Source organism: Dendroctonus ponderosae, unplaced genomic scaffold, assembly GCF_020466585.1.
Source record: "Dendroctonus ponderosae isolate FM_Combo_2020 unplaced genomic scaffold, Dpon_F_20191213v2 Dpon_F_20191213_2, whole genome shotgun sequence".
Lineage (NCBI taxonomy): Eukaryota > Metazoa > Arthropoda > Insecta > Coleoptera > Curculionidae > Dendroctonus > Dendroctonus ponderosae.
In genome coordinates, this window is record NW_026018165.1 from 16,277,543 (window position 1) to 16,298,926 (window position 21,384).

The following is a 21,384-nucleotide window of genomic DNA, read 5'->3' on the forward strand; positions in this document are numbered from 1 at the left end:
CGTCCCGTTTTTACTCATTTTTCGGAGGCAAAATGAGCAAGAACGCTCATTTGTCCATCATTCTAGAGAGAAATAAATGGCCTTTTTAGAAAGTGAACCATCGATAAGGAAATGTTCGCAGTTTTCTCAAAAAATGCTTGAATTCTAGAATTTTTAGATTTGCGTGGTTTTTTTGAGTTGACCCTTTAATTCTTTAACATTTTTTTTCCCCTGAATCCGCTCTTGAAGCTGGCCGTAATGTTTTCATAACAAACTTGCAAAGTACCTAAATGTTGCCGGCTTTTTGCCCAAATGATTTGAATAACATCAATTAATTACCCCACATCTCCATAGATAAATTGCCATATATTTTATCGACCATCAAGCACTTCATGGCTGTTATTAGCAGATAAATATCATCTTACATAATAAGATAAAATTTATCAAGTGCACAAAAGTGTCAATTCAATTGATTTAAAAGTCCTTGAAACACCACAAATTTTTCATGGAAAAGTTTGAAATATTTGCTAGGTTTCTAGTAGCATAAAGAAACGATTCAAATAATTTCTTTAAACAAATTTATAATACACTACACATAATTTGCATCAATTGTAAAACGTGACATGGATTTTATTAATGCTAAGTACTTTCAGTCAATTATCATTAAAACTGTAATCAGTTATGAAAATTTAAATTACTCATCCTCGTAATAGGATTCAACTGATTTTCGAATAAATTATGTGCAGAATAATAGCCGAAAATGTTCATGGACATCTACGTTCGAATGCAATTATTACTATTTCGGAAATAAAAACGAATGAACGGTACTTAAATGCAGTTTACAGGAATGGAACGGACATTTTCAATGTGCATTTTCAATGACGTGCAACATGTTTCAGTCCGTTGAAATTGTAGTTTTGCAATTAATTTCCATTCAAGCAAAAAATATAATTTGTGTTCCTTTTTCAGTGTGCATTATCAATTTTAACAGATGCAGCATGCTTTTTTTTAATCAATGCTCAAGGGAGTTGATCATTATTTATGGAAACCCATAGAATGGAGGCAATAATAGTAGCTCTAACACTCAGCTAATCAACACACATGAATGCTTCGAAAAGTAGTTTGCATATTCGATAAGCGGCTTTTCGAAATAAATCTACAAACGGCATTTGGCATGATGCATTTTCACTAAGACCCCAAATCCAATTTTTCTGGTGATCTCATCATTTTCAATTCAAGTCTATTCGTATCGATCTGTCTAGCAGTATATTGTAAAGGAAAACCAATATATTTGATACGAAGAATAGCTGATGTGGAATGAAATGTGCATCGATCTTTTATCGGTAGAGCAACGGAACACGTTCCTATTACCAAATTACATTTTTGGGCTTGCCGTTTGCCCATTCAAATTGGAAATATGCATTTCAGCGGTGTAGCAATGCGGATATAAATATATAAAATAACGTTGCAACCGATTGAAGCCAAACTTATCAAAATAACCTTCATGTAAATGGAGAAAAACGCGAGACAACCGAATATGTTTTCTAAAAAGTGATGTTTACCAAAGGTTGAGTGAACCGCTATTACCTTGCGGTATAAAACACTCCTGTTCTGGTATTCTTTTATTATTCCAAGAAGGAAAAACTTGGCAGCTATAACTTTGCAAAACCCTCTCCGTATAGAGTCGCAGCAATCTGCTTTCGGTCTCCATGTGGAAGTGGACAAGCATGTTTTTGCTTTTACGTCTAGACTATATTCGAGTTATCGGTCGTTTATGCAAATGTAACTCGGATTCTTTAGCAAATGCTCTCATTCCATCTCAATACTCATCCGCCTAGCTGAACCCTTACATAAGCGAAAAATCACACAAAGCAAAATACTTCTTAGTAGCTTTAGGGGATATTTTCCAACAAAAATGAAGCAGATAATTACAGTTGCCCCTTTGAAACTTCAAGTCTGACCGTGTCCACGCTGGCAAAGCTCGAGTCCATTATTATCTAATCAATTTAAGTCCCCTCATCCAGAAGATGGATCAATTAAAACCGTCCCACGCTCTTTTGTGCCTTGAAAATGAACTATCCTGATTGCACACACACATTCTGCTTTCGCGTCGAACAGATTAAGGACTTTGAACTCGTACCTACATCGAACAATTTAAGTTTTTTTCGCTTAATACTAATGACATTACAGGATAGTTTGTCGAGTTCTGCCTTTTCCCAACCTTTCAAGCGAGAGATGAAAATTCAATTGTTGGAGCCGACTTTGTTTTCTTGCGAACAGTGAAAACCGTGTACGAGTCAAACACTTGAAAAGGCTAAAAAAAAAAACAGATTAGTTGAACAGGAATTAAGAGAAAAGCTAGAAACTGACTTAAAAAATGTACACAAATCACTGGATTATTTTTGTCGCAAGCAAACGCGCATTTTGATGATTCACATGATTGCGAATACAAAATCCACAAACTGCAGGTCACTCTGAGTGGGCAGTTATGGAAGTTTGTATAACGTAAGGGAACAAACTGGAGCAGTCTGATTTGCAGCTGGAAACTTTAATGTTGCAATTAGGTGACCTGGAGACGCAATAGTCTCACATCGATTAGTAGAGCTAAGAGAGTACAGCGCCATTAGGCCAGTTCGGAGCAATTGCTTGTTTGCTTAGCGTGTTAATTTCGGACATACCCAACATACCAAGTTGGATTAACAAGATTTATCAATTCCCTTGACTGCTGCGCCTGCTGCAGAAGATAACCAAATCTATTTGATTATGACAGTTTCGGTTTGCCGGTCATTTGTTGATACTCAAAGGTTCAAAATTCAAAAACTGTTGTTATCTAGTTAATCGCATTTAATGCTGCAAAAAGTCGATGTAGGCAAAAATATTTCCAAGAACTCGAGACTCTTGCTCGAGTGAATTATATGGTACTTTCCACCGCAATTATTTATCGTTCCGTATTTCCGGTAAATCATGCAACAAAGACCGAAATTTATATCAGGTTCACAAAAGCCCAATAAATTCGGGTCCTTCGGTAGTTTATTAGTTTGATATAAACCGAACACGTTTCATAAACTCCGTCTGTCAGTGAAGTTGAGATTGTATCTTGAGTGGGGAATATCGATTGAATAAAAAATGAGGCCGGTTTTTGCATAATAATAATTTGCCCGGCTTTAGTTTGTACTGAACGACGACCGGAGCTTCTCAGAGCTACTAAATTAACCTTACTTCAACCGTTATTAAAAAAGTTTTAATAAGGAATTTGGAAGCTGTTATCGTTTTCCGGGTACTTTCGAGTTTTAAGACAAACATTGATTGAGTTTTAAATTAACTTGCCCCTGGAAACTACATGATGGAACAGCGATTGTTCTTTTTCATTTGTCTGCATTAAATTGCTCAAAAATGTTTTAATTTACTTTATGCTATTTCTGCCTGAAGCTGGGCAAACTCATTTTAGTTCGAATCATTGAAAGGTCGTTTTAAAGTGATTGTGAAAAAGGTTTCCTGCTTTGTCTACTTCATAAAAAGCCCTATAAATATGTGAAAAAATTTACTCTCGAGATATTTTCCAACTACCTCGGTGGCAAAGCTGCGAAATAAAATGTTACGAATCCATTGGCTAGAATTAATTAGCAGAACCCAGATAGTTGAATAGTCGCACAATGGAACTAAACTGTGTAAGCTCGCTATTTTAACAATTGGGGACAATGGGACAAAGGGAATCCTACATGAAATCGTACTCTCAGATGTAGCTCGTTTACCGCATCGATTTAACCCACGGTCCACTGGCACAGAGAATTACTAATGATATGCAGCTTCAAGTCATAACGAATTAACTGGACTAATTGGCTGGGAAATTTTGTCCCAGCATGTGCAAGTGATGAGTGGGATTGCGAAAACCAAGGCTGATTCTTTAGTAGATTGATGCAGTATCAAGAAACAATTCAAACCTCTTTGGATTAACTCACTCTACCACTGACAACGTTTGAAAGAAGTGAAGACAAGTGTTGAAAATGCATCCTTCCTAAGTTAAACTCTAAGACTACGCGACTCATAAACTTGGCGTTCATGCTTTGTCACATTTCAGCGCTGCAAAGTGGATTTTCTCGAAAACCAAAATTCCAGCTTAATACAGCTACCGAGCAATTAAATTACCCTTCTAATTAAGTAATAATGCACTAAGCTTTGTTAGCTATACCACGGAATCTCTTAAACCAAGGCAGTGGCACGGTGCATCAAAGAGATTCAACTTCCTGCAAACAACAAACTTTCAAATCTGGCCTTTGAAACAAAGACTCAGACAATTGCCCGTCCGATGTAGGTACCTGTTTCACTTAAATATATGGAGCGTTTATAGCGGCTAAATTACGTTTAGGGTAAAATACATTGTCAACTTATCAAAACCAGGGCATTTAGGCATTTTGAATTGCTGCAAGCAGGAATTAGCTTGTTTCGTGTCGGTTACTGCTTCTAAAACAGTGTGTTTCAATCTCAAATAAACCTCCTAACTAACGCAAAAAATTACGGGATGAAAGAGACACTTAAACAATGTCCATGTCTTCTTATTGCTTGGCAAAATTGAGATTCCCTTTGAGACGCAACAAGCTTCAACAGTCAAAGACGACAATTTGCAAGTAAGTATTTAGATCAAATATTAATAACAGCAATGAAACATTCGCGATCCTCTTCCGAACATCAAATCAATTAGAGATGCAAATGTCGAAAACTTGAATGAGAAATTCCCGATCGGCTTATTTCAAAGACGTAATTGCCAACTACCGGAGGGCTTCACTCGTTACCAATGCAAACTTTCTAACCTCAGCACCCTTTCGAATGCCAGATTTCAACTCTTTGCTGTAAACAGCGGAAATATTTGGTTCCTGGACGATAACAACGAAGTTTACCGCAATTGCGGGAACTCCAAGGCCGGAATTCGTTGGCCAACTTCTGGAAGTTCTGCACAAAAAATTAAATAAACTTTTGCCGGACCATGCAAATCGCTGAAACAATTTGGTGGACGCTGGTTGATTAGTTAGAAAGAATTTTAAAAGCGTCAAAACATAAGTAATTTTTAACAACTGTACAGCGCAGAAATTTGCTTGTAGCTGAAATATTAGCTGGCAATCAGCATTAGCTGTTCAATCAGTCCTTGCTCAATCTGCAACACATTCTGAGGTTTATTGGGCGCACCATCGATCAATATATTCCTTCTTCATAAGCAGATGAGAATATTTCGTTTATTGCAAAAATTCGGTGTACATCTTCAGCATACGTTGTCGACTATTTATTCGAATGCAAGTAAATGCATGACTGGCAGTGAATAGTTGAACTTTCCGGAATTTCGTGTCCAGTTTACTAGACATGAAAGGCTCGTTGTTTTGTGCAAATGTCAGGCATGTCTTCAAACATCGCAGGCATTTATCCCTGTTCCTTCTGCCGACTACGAAACATTTTTATATCAACATCGTCCTATTATTGCTTTCATCAACGTGCCTGAGCGTGGTGCTTGCATGATTTATTCGGCTGCATACAAGCATTTTGGCTTTATTAAATATCTTCCACTTTCAGCTAAACTTACATTTAATGCAAATAACAAATACGACTTTAATGAAATTCTTGAGCAGTTTTTCTTAGCTTCCAGATGGATTCAACTAGTTTAGTAGTTCACTTTCGACTTTCTCTTTGAACTCTTTGACAACATACATTTACGAAACTTCCCAGAGTATTAAATATTCATGAACAGTCTTTAGGGTTTCCATTAAAGGGATCCTCTATTCTTTCGGGCCCAGATGACATAAAATTATGTAACAGTCAACACTCTTTTAGCCGGGAGCTTAAAAATTCAGAGGATAAAGTCGGATTCCAACGCAAAGCTCCGTCCCTGTGCAGTCTTCTATATTTTGTATTTTAAACGGCAAGTGTTTTTTAAGGACACTTTACATCTCTTGGCCGTATCTTGCTGAAAGCGTAAGCAGCCTTACCTGGATGTATCAGAGAATTAGGATTAATTTTGCGGCGACGCTCTAATCTTTTAAAAGTTACATCAGTGTCCAGGTGGGACTCTAAGCTTGATATCCTGGTTAGGGGAGAGTTTTAAAATTAGTATGTCAGTTTCTGATATCGTGGAATCTTTACTAAAAACATTCGTCGGAAAATCGTCCGATTAAAATAAAAAACTCACTTTCAATAATGTGGTTCCAGAGCCATATTTTACGGTGACATATACGCTCACTTATTACATCTGAACCATAAAATCTACTTTTCTATAATGTCTAACTTGCGCTCTCTCGCTCTTTTCTGCTCGAAAATAGAGTTCTTCCGTGTTATATGACCGTTTACGTCGGTCTTTATTACTTCATAAAAATGTTCATATTGGTTAAATTTTGGTTTCCAGATTAATGTAGTAAATTATAAATGGCCATATTAAAAGCTTCTAGGATATAAAGTGTACAGTCGCCCTAAATAACCCTCTTAGTCGGTTTATGGTAAATAAAAATTACCTTTTGTATGAGTTAATTTTATGGGCCATTTGTTTTTCTTGGCCTCGGCAATAAATAGATTATGTTGGTGTTTTCTGTTAACTTTATATTTTATTAACGCTATTTGCGCACGAAAAGTTGCTTATATGGAAGCGAGTATGTAAGTATTACTAACTTTCATTCACACACAACCAAGCCATTAATGAGCTTATGAAAGGTCGACTTTAAAAGGCTTGGCTTGCTCATTATATCATGTCAATAAAACAAGCAAACAATCCACTCTAGTCCAAAGCGCAGGTGATTAAAAAAACATTTTTCTCCGTAACTGAGCCAACACCATCTGAAATGCAATACATCATGCGTCAAAGTGCATTGTAAATTTCATAAAACTTGATAGAGAAACAGGTTGGGGAAGCGAAGCATTGCACCTTGCAAGAAATCTGAAAACCACATCTCAGTCTTGAAATAAAGTTTCTAACTGTAATATTTCTGACAACATGATGGATTTCTACGCCCTACAGCCATATTTTGCGGATTAGAAGCCAGTGCAAACGTGCAAAAAAGCTCTGACTGATGGATCCAATTGATTTATTTAGTTTGATAACACAGAGTCCATTGCGAAACATTTGCTCGCATTTATATGGCGCGGCGTATGCTCAATGTAATAAGAGTCTCTAAAACTCCCAGTGAATCTTGATAATTACCTCATAATGAAAGCAATTACGCAACACAACAAACAAAATTAAATGCCCCCCCGAATCGGGAAAGACTAAACAAAAAGACACGAAGCAATTTTGGACGTGCACCAGCGGCTTGGAGAACATTTATATATTTGGACGATTTATTTTTCTTTATGGCGGTACGTAGGTCCTTTCCTTTGTTATTTGTGTTTTATTTACTACACTAAAATTTAGTGGACCTTAAGGAGCCTTTTTCTGCTGAATATAATGCAAGATTTAGGGTGGTTGCGCTGAGTTTCTTGTTTTTTCACTTTATTTATTGGACATTTCTGTTTGGAGACCAGTGCATATGGGCTGGCCTCTAAAATCACGCAATTTTTATATCAACTCACCCAAACTGTTTTGATTTCAAGTCCCCATTTTCAAATGCCTAACTAGTGCGTGCATATTTAGAACATGGAAGTTTTCGGTGTTATGATGCAACATTGCAGAAAAAGTTCAATTAAAAACCCGAAAATCTGCGGTCGGTTCGAATTTAACAACAGCGCTGGCCAAATTGCCGTTGTTCCAGATTTTTAGACAATTTGCCCGTAAATCATAACTTTTAAACCTCACTAGCGCATATTGAATTTGAGCTATTACCACTCCAGTGATTGTTGCGATAAATGTTTTCTGTTCAAATCGGGCAGATCCTGATCAAATGAAATTAGTTGATTTAATCGTGGGATTTGCTTAGATTTTATCGTGGCGTCAATAGTACTTTCAACAAAACAGTGCATCAGTAGCTCTTTGCCTTTGGAACAATTTCAAATGTTACAGATAACAAAAACTAACTAGATTGAACAACCAAACCTTCAGTGCCCTTTGTTAAGCTGGCTCGACTCTAAACTCAAACTAGCATCAAATGTCCTTCTATTTGCAAAGCAAGTCGAAACCATAACGAACTCTCAAATTTAATCGGGATATTTGAACTAACAAGCAACAAAACTCAAATGCGGAATGTTGGACGAGCCTACTCCAAAGCACAACTTTGCACAATCAAAGAGCTACCGGTTACAAATGCACGCTTTCTCGCCTCAGCCCTTTCCATTTGTGGGGTTTCGGCCCTTTGTCGTAAGCAACTACCGGCCAACATTAGTCAGCTGCAATATTCAGCTTCTGAGTCGCTCAAAATTACCAGAAACTGTTGAGATTTGAAAATTTGTGGAGAATGTTCATTAAACCTGCCCAAGACTCGTTAAATAATGAACAAAAGTTTGATTTTGTTTCACTCAAAAGGCCACTATAAGGTTGAGAGTAAGAGAAGAGGGCTCAAAATATCAGCAAATAAAAATGATGAGGTTGAGTGCAAATCCTGTTGACAAATTGAGGTGTTCGGGCCAAGTTTGGTCGGGAAATTTAAAGTGGGCAATAAAATGCAGAGCCGCGGCTCATATATACCATTTTGTTTCACGTGCAGGTCCAAATATTGCAAAAGCCCTGTTCGTTGTACGCGATCAGAAATGAGAAATGGTCAGTGTACGTTCTTGAACATATTCTCGGTAGCAGGACGATTTGTCATCGCAAATAAATAACTCCTTGATGACAAATAGAATCATTAATCTCAAGGCGAAAGGTTTAAGGAAACGGTAAGTAACTGTTCATATTTGTCAATAACCATCTGATCCACTGGAAAAATTGTTTTTGGGTTTTCCAGCTTACAAGCAACATGAAAAACTTTCTCATCTGAAGCCAATTAAGTAAAGCCAAAGATTAAAAATCGCTGATCAATCTTAGCTGGAAGGATAAAATGCATAAATGTTTCGGTTTCTAAAGAACAACCCAAATAGTGAAAAATCATAAAGTAATTCCAACCTTCCGAATAGTTAAATCAATTTCAAAAGCATTCCAAGCATCAATAGGAAAAAATGAGGAATGAAATAAAAGATACTTCTGAAACAACTGTATCTGAAATTGTAATTTTTTAATTAATTAAGAAAAAACGAACATGTATAAATAATGACGATCACAAAACATTTCTCGTCTATCCAGCATTCCAGAACCCAAATATGCAAAATATTTAAATCCCAAACTTTCATAAAGAAAGACATGAACTAAAGGACTAAACCGAATATATTTTTTTAAATCCTGCTTCCAGATACATTTTCATGTCGGATTTACTCCACTATCGCGCTTCCGATGGCAGAATTAAACTGCACTCAAACTAAGTTAATTAGACTGCAATAGAGAAATAAACAGAAGCAATTCAAAAAATTTGCCCCACTTCAAGAAAATCGAAAAAATTAATGTTGCCCTGAAAATAACGGCCTCTTTATTCTCGGCCGCTCTAATGGAAATTGAAATTATTGATTTCGGTCAGTTTTCGAGTCCTTTGTCCGAAAGCCTCTCTCAAAATAAATGGAACAAAGTCTTAATTAAGAAAGAGGTTTTAGAGGAAAAATATGATCAAGGGTTTCAGCACAAAAGCAGACTTAATCTTTCCGGATTAATTTGTTCAGTTATCCTAAAACACGAACGGGAGCGAAGTTTGGTGCGGTCAGTTAAACGATTTCGCAAACAATCTGTGAAAATATTTTTCCCGGAAACCTTCCGTTATGTTCTGGATAATATTTCAGCTTTTCATTGCCGCTTTAGTTGAGTGTTTATGGAACAAAGGGAAATCGCTCTCAAATTCCCGGAACATCCGATACTTATATTTTTTACTTTATATTTGATTTCAAGGCAGCTCTTGATACATTAAAACATTTAAATTGACGTAGGCTTATTTGTTTATTATCAATGTTGTTCCATAACAGAAATTTGATTGCAATTGCAAAGTTCAGTTATTCAAAATTCAGTTGAAATAAAAAAACGAAGCAAAACAACAGGAAATAATTCACTTCAACAAATCATTGATGAAGAGAAAGCTGTTGCTGCGAATGAAAATTGAAAAGTTACTTTTCCCAAACAAACCGCTGCTAAAAGCCCTTGATAGCGCAACACTTCTATTAGCCGATATTAATTTACGATACGCTTTGTACCAACTTTAATCTACGGACGAAAGTTAATAAATGTTGGTCTCGCCGCTCTTTGATGAATAGAGGGGCCGATTTTATAATGAAAATGCTGTCGGAATTACTTTGAAAAACATATTTGTCGTGGAAATCGTTTACTCTTTCAGCCGCGGTACCAATTTTGAAAACACAAATGAGAAATGACTGGTCGATTATAGGATGTAGGTACCTACCGTTCATCAAGTCAATATGCTTCGTAGACCGGAAAATACGTAAATTATTTGCTGCAAAAAATAAATGAGTAAGATTCTTGGGTTATCAGCCATTTCCACTAAGTAATAATTTCAAGACGCTTCAGGCAATAAGCGATTTTCTCCTTTAACACTTTATAGCTCCCATTAAAGAAAAGCAATTTAAAAAGTCATAAAATTCCATGACTCAATTAATAGAAGTTGATAAATCCGAGGGCAACAAAACGCTTGAAACGTAAAAACGAAAATTGGCAGACTCTTTGAATCAACATTTTATTAGCGTGCTTAATAGTAAATTGGAAAAATGACTTAAACATCCCCTTTGAGAATTATGACAGAGCGATCTGAAACCCCTCATTTTTATCGATACGATTTTACTACCTACTACGGCGTATGCCCTTAGAAATCTCCGCACAAAAGGACTTGATTGAAATTTCTTCTATAAATTTCTTTCCATAAGCCTGAGACCTGAATGCGCCCTTCTCCATTATGACTGAAGAAAATAGACCAAGTCTTGGTTGAAGTCGATAATAATAATGGATAGTTACTATCCATTATGAAAGATATTCACTGAGTTTAGAACTTTGCGAATTTACGAAGTAAACTAAATCAATTGGCTCACTTAATTTCGCCTTGGAACTTTGAATGGAAAAATTATTCGACTCACATGATAGATAATGCTCGATGAATATGCAAATTAAAACGGATAGTTGAAATAGTGCGGTCATAAAGTTACTTTCCCGATAACGTTTCTGGTCATACTGAATTTCCTCATGCATTAAACATTACAGCAATGGAAACATTAAGTTTACGTTCATCGTCTGATATTCATAATCTTTTATTACCGTACATCTATTGTGTATGCTAGGATTAATTCCCTCACCCAATAAGAAATTGAACCATCAAGATACAAATAAATTGTCTAGGAATAAGCTTAATCGGATTTAGTGCTTCTTCATGTCCCAGTTTTAAATTGAATTAAAAGTAAATCCCATCGAAAAGAAGGCTTGATGACACTGGGACATGAAAACATAAAATCGTAATGGATTACTCCATTTTCACGATAACGATTTATTACCAATTCCATTTAGCAATTACGGTTTTGCTTTGGCGTTTTCATGACCAAAGTTGAATAATAAGAAATAACTGATCGAATTTCTACACGCATTGTTGATAGGAAAAGCTCATCTAAATCTGGATGTTTAGCTTCGACGAAATTGGAGAATGAAATTCAATTGGAAATTAAACAACTGAATACTAAATAAAGTAAATGAGTAAGAACTAAAAATTCACATAAAACCGACAACTGATGACAAAAGCCACGGAACACTGAACTGAAGGTCCTAAGGAAAACAGAACCCATACAATCGTAAAAGTTTCCCAATTATTTCAATTGTGTGCTCACTGAAGTTCAATTTGTACGCAAAAGTAACCAAACTAACGATACCGAAAGCAGCAAACATGTGAATTATTGAATACTATTTACCAATCCAAATCGAAACGCTTAATGTAGCCAACTATTCAGCGTCTAAGGGTGAATGCAACAAAGGAGTTGATAATGAACATAATTTCGCTTCAACAAAACCCAAAACTTACAGTTGATAGAAGCAGAGTTATAGTTAATATTAATTTTCCACATACATTATTAAGACTCAATAGTGCGCTTTGTCGCAGTTAAACAGGACCCACAGGTCTATTATGTACGTTCAGTGGGGAGTTATTTTACCGTGAATTGGAACGTAATTTAATTGATTCGATTGAGGTATCGAACGTTTCATATAAGCGGTAAGGAATTGAAACATTTGTCCATAAAGCCAGATGAACGCTGATTATTCAGGGCGCACCCCTTTGTCGACTGGGTGGATTGAATTTATTTCGCTAAATAGTCAGAACGTTTGTAAATGATCACAAATGTATCTAAATACTAAGGGTTGCGTGGCCTTTGCTTGAAACCTGTGACTTTTTAAGGGTTTCAGGCTGTCTTGGAAACTCGCTTCTTTCTGACCATGCTCAAGCACGAGTCGCTTGCAACCTGCGAGCATGAAAGAAATTATTTTAATAACCGCTTAAAAACCCGAAAAATTCACCAGCAGAAGAACAGAATTTTTCGAACTTTTGTTGAACTCTGTACCTGATATGGTTTCCCAATTTTTCTCTGCGAGGTTTTGTACAAATTGATGAAAAATAGTGTTTATGAAAACGGGATGCACAATCCAACAGAACCCATTTCCGCACCTTTACTGTAGTAAAATAATAAGCTATATTTGACGTTCTTGGCTCGAAATTAGTTCCAGAATTCGCGTTTTCAATTTCGATTCAACGTGCAAAACGATCGCATCTTCAGCTATGCAAATGTTCGAGTATTTGGATGCGAATGGCGAGACGGAAAATTAAAGGATCAATTTGCAAACTGTTAACTACCGGCAATAATATTTTATCAAGCTGGAAAATAATTCGCATCTCAAACTCCCCGCGCTTGTTCAAAATAGACAAAAGGGAACAGCGGTTAACACCATCTCTGGTGCTAAATATCGAGGAAATATTAACTTAGTCTAATAATGCCGCCGCTGCTAAATTAATATAAACTGCTATTTGGCGGCAAGGAAATAAAGTTTTGTGTTTGCTGGGTAACGTTATTCCCTGCCGGGTTTTGTTAGCATTACCCATTCTTCATTGTCTAAACATGCTTACGAATAATAGAGCATGCTGGAGGAACTTCGGAAAAATGGCTTGTTAGTTAGCGTACTGATAAATAAATTAGCGGAAGTGGATTAAAGTGTCAGTACGCCTGAAAATAGAACCAAAAATTCAGCATGAAAAATCGCACTTTGGTTGCAGCCAGACGGCTCAGGCTTTGCCAAGAAATAACAACCCAGTTTCTGGAGAATTTGCTCAAAATAATTGTTCCTACTTCAACAACCGCGCTTTATCAATATTCGAACAAAGCAAGCAAATAACCATACAAAGAACTTATTAGAGGCAATTTTTAGCAGTTTTTTACATTGTCGAATCTACGAAACTTCCCGTTCACATTTAAAATTTAACAAACTTTCAATTATCATTTAAAAGCACTGCCTGTTCTCCCACTGGTACAAATTCTTCTTTAAAAGTTTCCGAAAGTTTGCTTGATTTTTATGTAAAAGGGCAATCGCTGCCTGGGACTGGATTGGAAAACTCCACCCTCGAGATAAAAATTAATGAAACTAGTTTCATTGGAATTTATCTCATATTTTTTGCGTAAAACGTTAGGGCATCTTAAAAATGAATGTTTCCAAGCATTTTTAAATAGTTGACTCAACATTGTTTTAGAGAAATTCATTTAATTACAGTTCAGGAATTTTCTGCCTCGCTTAGAAATAGACTCAAACTTATTTGTTCGATAAGATTGTGGTCTTATTTGTGTGAAAATTTAACTTAAGGCCAGAACGAATTTGGAAAATTGGAGTCTCTGTGAATTGCGGCAGTTTCTGAAATTCCTTCGCTTTATGCAACAAGAATCCTTTGCTTGCAAACTTTTAAAGAGCCCTTTTTTAATTGATATTTTTGCCCAGCAAGATGGTTTTTCAAATTTAAATTCCCGTAAAACAGATTTTTGTGCGCAAAACATCCAAATCCAAAATCCTGCTCTTAAACACATTTTCAAATTATGGCGGTAGTAGACTTTAAGATTTAATGTGAATTTATAGAGAAAATCAGCAGAGTCTTACACCTTTCTATGCGACTCACCTGCAACAAAAAATATCTTTTGATATGGACATGCATATATTAATTTGTTAAAATTGTTTCAAACATTAGAACATATCTTGAACTGTCCTAATAATGATCAAAATGTAAATGAGGAGTTTGTGTGTTAAACCGACACTTAATTCACACAAAAGAAAATTTCGGCGATAGAAAAGAGAGCTAATTTGTTAGCGTGATGTTGGCAATCGGTAGTGTTTAACGTTTGATCCCAAAAGCACTCAGACAACGACAATACAATCCCCAAGTTGGTGTAAGCTCAATTGAGTATGTCACACGTTTAGCCGAATAGAAATGAGTATTAAGCAACATTTGTTCGTCTGGAGCTAATAAATTATACGGCAAGCTCATGCGCAACGAACAATTCGATAATAATTAGTTTTCCGGGGAAGCGAACGAAAATTTGCTCTATGACATGGATAATTAAATGCATCTGCTTACTGAATTTCTGCAGTTGCTAAATTTTCAACAGTGAACTCGAATTCTAATACATGATAATGTTAGAGACATTGTACGTTTCCACCTGCAGCTTGAGAAGTTTATTTGGTCTTCCTTAAGTCAACATAAAGTTGCAAATTGTGCGCTCATTATTTGGAAGTTGTAGATGGAATCCAGACCTTTTCTCAACTCTTTCAAAGGTTTGATCCTTAAGATGCCGCAGCAGATATTTGTTTAGCATTTCAAGAGAATCATCAGTGCTTGTGCAACATTTCTCCATTCAAGTGAACAACTGAAATGACTCTAATTCGGGCCCTAATAATCCCTTGGCACTTGTTCGCTTATAACAGATGTCTAATTTTATTCCGAATTTCTAGCTCGGGCGGAGCCCTCAATCGGAAATGTACCGAGCCTTGTCCCTAAACTTACCTGTGTAATTATAGAGTTTCAAATCGTCCTTTGTCACCGCTATAGCTTTGTCTGACAAGAATCTCGTCCTGAATATTCAAAGTGGGGCAGTCCTAACGTTTTGGGTACAAATCAGTTAGCAAACTACGGGCATAATTCGTCAAATTGTCGGCAAAGACGCACTATGACAAGGGTTTGCTGATTGATTTTTCGCTTTATTTCGCAAATATCAGCAACTATTAGCAAAGGCGAGGCTCGCCAACTCCCAAGGTCTTTAGCGGAAAATTCCAAACTTTGTTTGGTGAAATTGTTGTGAAACCTAGTTCGTTTTTCAATTTCTATTTGCCTGCGATCCGGCATGTGTGTAGATCAAAGGGACCGGTCTGAATTGGAAAACATGCATTTACATTTCGATGCAAAGTAATATTGCAAAACATCCACTGTCCGTATCAAAGCTGCTTTCCTTGGTGTTCATCATACGAATATAGAGGAAGGAACGTTGTTAGAGTCCAGCCCGTTTTGTCATATTGGAAAATCCGGGATTTACCGGGCATGTTCCATACGGTCTGAAACCTACGCGATCTAAAGACTGCAGGATTTTCAATCGACGACATATAAGTACTTAAATAAATGGCAATATTTCATGAAATTTTACTGAGCCTGATTGGCTAATTCCACTCGGAATTGACGACAGAAATTATTTCAGGATTACCTGAGAGCTTAATATGGTCTAACAAGGAAACCATAAATTTCGCTTTATGTTTGCATTTTGCAACGAATTCCGTGCCTCATCGTAGTTAGGTGCAGGTTTATCGCTGATTGGACGATTAGTTAGGTATTATTTGTCCGAAACTCGGGCATCGATCATTAGAGTTATTAAGTAATTAGGACAGACTGAATGCGATCAAACAGCTGTCAAGCTTGCAAGAAGCAGATAACATATTCCGATGACCACATAATTACATCACGCAAACTTTCAAAAGTTGAAAAATAACGTATGAAAACTAGCGCAAACTAATTATGACGTTACATCAATATCCCATTTGTTCCCACTTCAACCTACAATCAAATTAGCTCCTATATTATTAACTCTCTATAATGCAGGCAAATCATTTCACCTAATTAATTTCCGAATACTCTTTTGTGGATTTGATAATTACTTTATGAATAGATTATGAAGCGCTTGTATTAGTTTCGAATTTCGCAGTAATTTTCTATAATTATCTCGACGTAATTTTGCATAATTGGAAATTTTTCGCGGTTTAGCGAGAAGCCCGTTTTATTGGAAATTGCTCTATTAGTTCAGCATATTGTGTAAATAAATAGTTAATGACGGAAAGGCACCATGCTGAAAATGTTGCTCGATTTCATTGATTTGAACCGGTATAAGCTGGAGAAGTTTTTATTTCAAAAATTTGCCTCGCAAAGGGCGAATAAGCCATACCTACCAAGTAGAAGCCTGCCACTATATGAATATATTTATAGTTTTTCTTATACGAATTTGAAATTGAGACTTGGAAGGTTAATATCGATTTGTGATATGCACTAAACCTTACAGCGTTTTTACAGTAGCTAGAGGCAGAAGTGGAAGTAGATGCTTCAGATAGATAGAAAAAACACTAACTTTTCGTTCAGACAAATGACTCGGATACGTTCAAGACAGCGCGATTAAAAGCTAGACCGGTACAAAAGACAACCATAACAATTATTCATGCTTTGCATTTAGATTTATTCATTTCAGTCTGTTCGCGGAGTTGGATTTTCCACCAGCGCCAGTCTCAGGAAATAATATATACTCTTGCACCTTTAACTGCTTTGCAAAAAGTCTGAAGCCTATTAACTTGCTTTTAATAGTGCCTTATCTCAGTACCTTCGATTGAACTACTTAAAAGTGGGATTTACACAAATCGATCTCTATGCGCTGTGCTTATGCTCTTGGATCTTGGATCTTGTATTCGGTTTTTGGAAGAAATGGCAATTTTCGGGTTATTTTAGTTAGAATTTCACACACAACCACCTTTCACCCTTTCTGATTGAACTGAGACACTGGTAATTATTTGGTGAAATGTTAAGCAACAAAGAGATGAAAGACGCTGAAGTAGAAGCGTTCGCATAGAACAGTTTAATTGCGAAAGTAGATCGCTGAGCAATCTGTGAAACATGATGGCAACTATTTGTTTGACCTCCCGCAAAAAGAGAAAACAATTTGCTGAAATTTAATCAAGACAAGCCTTCAATTTATAACCCGGTGTGTCTTACGGGACATTTATTATTGTCACACAAACAATGGAGCGGCTGGTGCGACGATTTCTCAAAACCACGCATTGCATTAAGGCGCGATCCCCCTGGACCCATGTTTCGGATTCTATTGGGGTTAAAGAGCATTTCGAGAGCTGTTCGTTGTGTTTAATAATAATGATTGTCGGCTTGAGAAAACATACACCTTGTTCCAATTTTCCCCAACTTTCAGTCCAATACCAGTAAAAATCATTAGAAACAAAACAATTAATATTTTTCTGCAGTACGTGTTAACACACATTAAGACCGTTTTATTATCAAACAAATGTTCAAATGTTATCAAAACATTTAATAAAATTCACCCCTTTTCTCGTCTTGAACCTTAACAAAGGAAATTAATACAGTCGTGTTTATTCGTCGTATTATTAAAACCGTTTGTATAAAAAGCGACGCCTCACAGACGAAACGCTAAATAAAAAGCGGATGTTGACACAAATTCGTATTTTTCCTGTTGTTTTCCTTTCTTTTCCACGAAATTTCCATTGAAAATGATGCCGTTAAATTAATGCAAATTACGGTGCGGTCGAAAAATATGCAGCCAGAATGAACGCCCTAAATTATATCCAACTGTTGGATTATTTAATTAAATATTTTACTGTTCATTAATAATGTGAAGGTAAACGGTTGACTTTTTCGCATTGTTCTCTGTTTAAACTTATCAAAAGGAAGCAGCTGCAAGAATCTCATTTCAGTTTGCTATTCTTAGTAGGACTTTTTCCTTTTTCAAGGAAATTAGCAATTTTCCTGGATATAATTATACTTGAACTTGAATGGCGAAGACATTCGGGTCGCCATCCAGGTGATCAGTTGGTTGCCATCAGATGTTTCACACGGTATATTGAAGAAAATCTACCATAAGTGTACATATAAATGTGCCCTTGTCGTATTTCTCTACATTAAGCAAAGGGTCGAAATCAGCTTGAACGACCCTTAAGCATAAACAGTGCTTAGCCGCCCTAAATACCTATTGGGGACGCTTGCAAGGCCTACGTTTCCATCCAAGAGTATCAGGATTATCCATAACTGTCCATTTCGACGGGACTCAGTATAAAATACGTACAAAGCCGGACGCTGGATGAAACCGGACAAACTAATAAAGCTAACGATATGAAACGCGTTTCAGGCCACTTATTAAGTTAATATGCCATTAGGAAAGTGGGAATTCGTATTTTGGGAGGCAGAATGTTGCGGATATGGCGGGCCTGGAGAGGTATTATGTGGTTCGAAGTGCTTCAGTTGTTCAAAGTTTCAATGCAAATGTTGAGTAACAATGTTCCGAGGATATTGGGATGAACTTATTTGCTTATTATTCACTCGTGCCCATGCGGGCTAATATTCCATGCGATTACCAAGTAAAGAAGTTTTCAGCTTTTCAACCGTTTCTCCTATATGTCCTAAAAACGCGGTTGAACTCATCGGATTTAAATATTTCGTCTCCGTCTGCATTTACGCAAATGAGTTTCTACCAAATGGTGCCGAAACTCTAATCAGAAAAATTCCAATGCGCTTGGCAAATAATTTATTTCCCCCATCAATTCGGTTTCAAACCGAACTCATAAACCACCCCACTCACTCAAAACAATAAAACTTCCGAACCGAGTTTAGTCGCTTTATACTTTTTTAAGTTCCTTTGAAATAGCAAAAGTTCTAAACAAAAATGCTTTTGCGACTTCCTGAATTCAATCATTTTCTGCACTAGGCCTCCGAAGGCAAAAAGGCATATTTCGTCGAGAGGTAAGCCGTGTAAAAAGTTCCTTGCGGCTGTAAATTTATAAAAGTAAGTAGCGAGTTGAATACTCTTGTCAAGAACAGGAAAGTTCGAGTCAGGTAAAGTGAAAATACTTCACGTACTTGACGGGTCTAGAATACAAGTCTTTCTTTTATCATAATTTGTAGATTTGATTGTGGAAATGTTCGTGCCAGGTGGAATGGCTTCTATTGTGCAGCTTGAGTATTGTTTAAACTGTGTAAAGGGTAAGAGGAATCACGAAACTTCGCAAGGCTTCGATTGTAAAATATACTCATTCTATTTGCTTTAAAGATGAAAATGAAACAAGGTTTTTGGTGTTAAATTCAACGGTGGGTGGGCAACACGCCAACCAGACAATAAGTGCAGGTTGTCCTGTCCTGAGCCATTACAATAAACGGCTTGTCAGGCTTGAACAGGTCATTTCCCGTCCACGACTGATAAACGTATAGAATGCTAATAAATTAAGTCGCCAAAGCATTCGAAACCACAATCGTTAAAGCCAATCCAACTTTCAAGCCCATTACAAGTGATGCTTACGTTTATGGCGGTTTTTATTTTGCAAAACGTGCAAAAAACGCTAACAATGTAAACAATGGCAAAAAGGAAAACAGGGAACAAGCCTTAATGGTTTTTGGCACACTCAGCCAGTGTTTTTAATGCGCTACTTATCAACGGCTTTAATGTCCTGTTTAGAAAATAAATGTGCGCAGATTGATGCCCTTTGGGCTTATTGGGGCAGAAAAACAGGCTTGTTTAAAGATATGGGTGCTAAACTCTAACCCTTTACGGTTGAGTAGAACAGTGTCTTTCCATTTAGTGTCTTTGCGCAAATCTGAAAAATTTCCGAATTAAATACCAGGCATTGGTGTTTGGGAAGTTACTCAAAATATCAAATTTTCACCATCACTTCTTCGAGTCTTCTAGCAAATATGTCCCCAAACGAATGCAAATATATCATCACTTTATCCAAATGATGCCAGACAGGGCACTTTACCTAAAACGGTTTTTAAAACCTAAACTGTCTGGGTCTCCTCTTTCATCCTTTTAGCGAGAAACACTGCACCATCAAGTAGTATGGTTTAGTGCATAATGTTTAATATATGTATACCGTTGACATAAAGGCACTAGACGGTTTTTAGTTTCCTTTAAGTTTATTTTTACGGTGAAGTTTGCCAAAAGGATGCCAGATAAAGAGCCTGGAAATAAGAGAGAGTTTGGCCGCATTGGCCTTTCGCAAAATAATGCATGTCGGGTGTTAGACACACCAAAGATCTTTTATTTTCGCAAGAAAAATATGAAGCGAACTGAGCTTATTAGTGGTGCACCATTATTGACCTATGCAAGTTGAAAAAGAACGCATCCTATCAAGATCTCAAAAAGTACGGACTTTCAGCGACATTTCTTCATTCACCCAGAAACATTTAACTCAGAGATACGGCGATTTTTAATTTTTCCTCATTTAGTCGGGGATTTGCGCGCAAATAAATTGATCAAAGGAAAAATCGTGAACATTCAAACGCATCTCATCTCATCAGTATCGACCAAATATTGAAGCCATTATCAATATCTGCATTGGAAATAACAGGCGAATCGGCACTTCGCATTTCAATCCAATTTTCATAAATTAAAAATCGTCAGGCTTGGTAGTCTTTCAGACCGGCCCAGCTTGATTTATGACATCATTTGCAAATTTGCTTATTTAAAATTTAGAGTTCCACCGGATTTATCAAATTAGTTTGCAAAGCCCTGATTTGCTGTGCTGATTTTTTCATGTTGGACAAATAGAAATTCAAGCATCACTTGCAACTAGGTATTTCAAAATGCTTTTATAAAACGCTAAACTCATTAACTTATTATTACTACTGATACCGATGTCATAAAGTAGCTAGAATAGGTAAACGGGAATAAATTAGAGATGAAGCACCTAATAGCAAGGGCTGCAAACGTGATGAATAAAAAGCTCATCTGAAATGCTGCACGTAATTCCCGGATATGGCTGAGGAATATTTAATTTCGCAAAATAAAGAAACATTCTGGCCACAGCGTAATGCAAGACTAAGTAGTTTAGCCGCCGAAAAAGTAATAAAATTAAAAACTTCTTAGCCAAGTTAAACACTCAAAATTTATTGCGTGAAACTGCCGCTGGTTTTTAGCAATTGGGTGGCCGTAAATTATTCAATTTTAAGCTAGATAAACATTCATCAACTGTTCTAGCTGGATGAATCTAATGACAGACCGAATATTTCTGTAACTCTCAACAAACTTCCGTCAGAAGAAAGTTGGCCATTCTATCTAGAACAAGTAGACCGTTTATTATTTCATTGTCTCGACTCCCTAAATCCTTCCTGAAAAGTTGCACATTGTCGTTAAATTGCT

At 36.6% G+C, this 21,384-nt stretch overlaps 1 protein-coding gene across 3 annotated transcripts in view; it reads right to left on the bottom strand.

Moving 5' to 3' along the window:
• LOC109536736 overlaps positions 1-21,384 on the bottom strand; it is a 142,970-nt gene that overhangs the window by 16,369 nt on the left and 105,217 nt on the right. The gene's annotated exons all lie outside the window — the stretch shown is intronic.